Source organism: Panthera pardus, unplaced genomic scaffold (genome assembly GCF_024362965.1).
Source record: "Panthera pardus isolate Hobbes unplaced genomic scaffold, ASM2436296v1 HiC_scaffold_12, whole genome shotgun sequence".
In the NCBI taxonomy this organism is placed as follows: domain Eukaryota; kingdom Metazoa; phylum Chordata; class Mammalia; order Carnivora; family Felidae; genus Panthera; species Panthera pardus.
This window is the reverse complement of record NW_026526677.1, coordinates 73,750,393-73,755,383: the sequence shown is the minus strand read 5'-3', so window position 1 is coordinate 73,755,383 and position 4,991 is coordinate 73,750,393. Positions and strand designations below refer to the sequence as shown.

General features: G+C 42.3%; 1 pseudogene; it reads left to right on the top strand.

Moving 5' to 3' along the window:
- The first annotated feature begins 2,570 nt into the window (after positions 1-2,570).
- LOC109267051 (THO complex subunit 5 homolog) lies at positions 2,571-4,687 on the top strand (annotated as a pseudogene).
- The last annotated feature ends 304 nt before the right edge of the window (positions 4,688-4,991 follow it).

Genomic DNA, 4,991 nt, shown 5'->3' with positions numbered 1-4,991 from the left:
ATTGTATGATTTTATTTATTTGTCTATTTATAAAAAAATTATAGGGGTGCCTGGGTGGCTCAGTCAGTTAAGCTTCCAACTTAAGCTCAGGTCATGATCTCACGGTTCTTGAGTTCGAGCCCTGCATTGGGCTGTGTGCTGACAGCTCAGAGTCTGGAGCCTGCTGCAGATTCTGTGTCTCTCTGTCTCTCTGCCCCTCCCCCACTCATGCTGTCTCTCTCTCAAATAAATAAATAAATAAATAAATAAATAAACAAACAAACAAGCATTAAAAAAAATTCTTAGGAAGTTTATATTATAGAAAGTGTTGATTAAATGTGATATTTCTAACAATTTTGATTTGAAATTTTGCTATAGGGCTTTGATACGGAATGTTAACATTTCTATGCCATGTTTTAAGACAAAAGCAGATTCAACTAAAATTATTAGGACTTATTTCTTCTTTTTCAGATATAACCCATTCTATGTAAAAGCATACAGGGAGTTACATTCATATGTGTGCATGTGTTTATGTGAATAGATGAATGTATAAATTTGTGGGTATACATACATGTGCACACATAGACATAAATTATATCATTTCAGAAAATAACCTTATATTTTTGTTTGATAAGAACTGTAACTAGCTTTCTAGGCTCTATGTTTGGTAAGGGTAGGCATAAACAAAAAATAGTTGCTGAATAAATATATTGACTTAAGCTGTGCTGCAAGCTAAAAAATAAGTTGTAAGAGTTGTCATATATTCTCTGTTAAGCTAAAGTTTAATCTTTGGCTATAACGTATTAACTTTTATAATTGTCCATGTCACATCCAAAAAGTGTCTAATCTATAGTGTATGGAGTTGGTAATTCCAAACGAAGCATTTTGCAAAATAAATCTCTATAAGCCATCTGTAAATAATTTAAAAATGAGTTTGATTTGGCTATAAGCAAATATCAAATTGATATCTAAATCATGATGCTCATTTATGTCTTGTCACTGATGTGCATATACTTCCTGTAACTTGTGTATACCCATATGAGAGGCAGTATAGCGTGTAGATGTGTGCTCTGGAGCTAGACCACCTGGGTTCAACTGCTAGTTCAGTTGTTTGGGCAGATTAGTTCACCTCTCCACATTCTGGGTCATCTTTAAAATTGGGAATAATAGCAATCATTTGATAAGGTTACTGTGAGGGTAAATTAATTAATATAGTAAACACTTAGAACAGGGCTTAACCCAAAGAGCCAGTAAAAATTAGTCTTTAAAAGCCCCTTTCCATCTTTTCTCCTTTCCACACCCTATAAAACTTCAATATTTGGTCTGTGAAACACTTTTGTACTTATATTTTTCCTTCTTCTGCACACTAATAGAAATGTATTTCAATCTTATTATATAAAATATTTTAATACGATAATTACAGAAAGAAAACATGATTTGGAGCAAAGTGTGGGAGCTTCAGAATCAAGAAAGAGTTGGGTTCAAAATCTGGATGATCACTTAATTATTCTGTGATTTGGGAAAATTACTAAGTATAAAGTCTAATAAAATAAAGATAATCATCCATATGCATTATCTAGGTGTAGTGACTAAAAAATGATAGGTGCTCACAAATAAAATTGTTTCCTTTAATAAATGTGAAATTCTAAATGTCTGGACCATGTCCTTTTTATCTGAGTTTGATTGGAGTTCAGCTCAGGACCACATGTAGGTTCAATCTTACTTAGTTATATTGTGATTTAAACCAAACTGACACATTTACCCAGGTTAGATGGCATTGAGCAATGCTGGATTCTGGGGCTGAAAAGATATCATTGATTCATTGCCCTGCTTTGATTCCCTCTGGGTTGGCTCTATATTAAGGAAGGCACTCTTTTCTTTGTGGTGAGACAATTGCCAGCAAATCTAGACTCCTATATTTTCTTGTTAACAATCAGAATGGAAATAAAATGCCTCTTTTTTCACAAAGTCCAACCAATGTCCAGGCTTGAGTGTCATTGGTTATGACTTTCCCTAGGGCCAGAAAGTTCTGGTCTACAGTGTGAGGAAGCAGTGTCTCTCAAGGACAATGCTGGTGCTCCACCCAGAAGTATGAGAGGAGGCTGACAGCATCCTCTGCAGATGATAAAGGTCCTCAACTGAGCACTAAAACCTACCACATAATTGATAGCTTCTTCTCCTCCTCATGATTCTATACAATTCCATATTTCATCTTACTGTCATCAGAGAAAATCTCCCTCACACCCTCCCAGCCATGGACCCTGACACCGAGAAGTCCAGATTAAATAGCTGAAGCTCCATTTGTGCTATAGAGGGTTCGTGGATAGCAAGTCTATGAAAGCATTGCAAGAATGGCTGCCACAGCTGGAGTTGATGTAAAGTTCAAAGAACATTCCAAGTGTGCAATTTTCACATAAGCTAATATGATTCAAAGAGCAAAGGAGTTAAAAAAATTGAACGGAAAATATCTTTATATTACAGGTTGTTATAATTAGTGGGTGATAGAAGGGGTTTTATAGAGTCAACAAAAATTTGAGTATCGGCGACAGGTTCGGGGCTGCGCGTGGTCCTCCTGACCTTACCAAACAACCATGTCATCAGAATCAAGCAAGAAACGGAAGCCCAAAGTGATCTGAAGTGATGGAACTCCATCTGAAGGCAAGCGTAACCGTTCTGACACAGAACAGGAAGGTAAATACTACAGCAAGGAGGCTGAGGTGGACCTGCGGGACCCCGGGAGAGACTATGAGCTGTACAAGTACACGTGCCAGGAGATGCAGAGGCTCATGGCTGAGATCCAGGACCTGAAGAGCCGAGGAGACAAGGATGTGGCAGTTGAGATAGAAGATTGGAGGATCCAGAGCTGTGTGCATTTCATGACTCTAAAGAAGCTTAATCGATTAGCCCATATCAGGTTGAAGAAAGGAAGAGACCAGACCCATGAGGCCATGCAGAAAGTAGATGCCTGTCACCTGCAGCTCCAGAACCTGTTGTATGAGGTGATGCACCTGCAGAAAGAGATCACCAAATGTCTGGAGTTTAAGTTGAAACATGAAGAAATTGATCTGGTCAGTTTAGAGGAGTTTTATAAGGAGGCTCCTCCAGATATTAGCAAGGCTGAAGTCACCATGGGAGACCCTCACCAGCAAACCCTGGCACATCTGGACTGGGACTGGAGCAGCAAAAAAGGCTGGCAGAGAAGTACCAAGAGTGCCTGTCCAACAAGGAGAAGATCCTCCAGGAGATTGAGGTGAAGAAGGAATACCTGAGCAGCCTCCAGCCTTGCCTCAATAGCATCATGCAGGCTTCCTTCCCAGTGAAAGAGTACCTATTCATGCCGTCCGACCAGGCCCATAAGCAATATGAGACAGCTAGACATCTGCCACCGCCTCTCTATGTCCTCTTTGTCCAGGCCACTGCGTATGGGTAGGCCTGTGATAAGACGTTGTCTGTAGCAATCGAAGGCAGTGTGGACGAAGCCAAGGCTCTGTTTAAGTCTTCTGAAGACTCCCAAGATGATGAGAGTGACTCCGATGCTGAAGAGGAGCAGACCACGAAATGCCGGCTACCCACACTGGGAGTTCAGTTGGATGACAAGCACAAGGAGATGCTGAAGAGGCACCCGCTATCTGTCATGCTGGACCTGAAGTGCAAAGATGGCAGTGTGCTTCACCTGACTTTCTACTACCTCATGAACCTCAACATCATGACGGTAAAGGCCAAAGTGACAACCGCCACAGAGCTGATCACCCCCATCAGTGCAGGTGACTTGCTGTCTCCTGACTCAGTCCTGAGCTGTTTGTATCCAGGGGATCATGGAAAGAAGACTCCGAATCCAGCCAATCAAAGTTGATAAAGTTAGCATCCTGACTTTGAGAGACTGTGTACTTGACCTAGGTCACCCCTATTTGTGGGTACAGAAGCTAGGTGGCCTCCACTTCCCCAAAGAGCAGCCCCAGCACACGGTGATTGCTGACCACTCACTGAGCACCAGCCACATGGAGACCACCATGAAACTGCTGAAGACCAGGATGCAGTCCCTCCTGGCCCTCCACAAATAGTTTGCATCCCTGAAACATGGCATTGTACCAGTTACCAGTGATTGCCAGTACCTCTTCCTTCCAAAGGTTGTCTCCCACCTTGTAAAGTGGGTGACAATTCCCCATGAGTATTACATGGAGCTGCATTTCACCAAGGACATTGTGGAGGCGGGACTGGATGAGGACACCAATCTTTACTACATGACACTCGTGGAAAGGGGCACAGCCAAACTCCAAGCTGCCGTGGTGCTGAACCCCAGCTACTCCTCCATCCCATCTTCCAGCTGTGTCTGAACTGGAAAGGAGAGAAAACCAATAGCAACGATGACAACATTCAGGCCATGGAGAGCAAGGTCAACATGTGCTACAAGGAGCTGTGCGGCCCCCGACCCAGCCGTCGGCTCTTGACCAACCAGCTGCAGCACCTGTGTGTGCTGCTGGACGTCTACCTGGAGATGGAGAGTCATGACAACAGCATGGAGGGGCCCAAGGAATTTCCCCAGGAGAAGATGTTGGACACTGACCTCCCACTCAGCCTGCTGTTTTCCCCTAGGCCCTAAGTACTGTGCCTCTGCTTTCTGTTCTGGCCCACAGGTGGCTCTTGATTTTCTTCAAAGACAGATTTTTTTTTATTTCTAGCCTATTAAAGTGGCACTTGACCAAGTAAAAAAAAAATTGAGTACCTGTCATCTGTGGGTCCCTGTTCCTTTTTGTGCTACCCATCTGCTCTACTAATCCTTGTTCTTTGGGTCAAAGCACTTTTGATAATTTTTTATACATTTGTTTGTATGTTTCTTTACAATATGTCTACTTAAGGGCAAAGAACGTATCTGCTTGTTCTTCAGTTTACAGGATGGTTTCTCAACTTTGGCATTATTGACATTTTGGGCCAAATAAGTCTTTGCCCTGTGCCCTGTGAATTGTAGGAGCCCCACCCACTAGATACCAGTAGTATCCCACCTGCCTCATCAT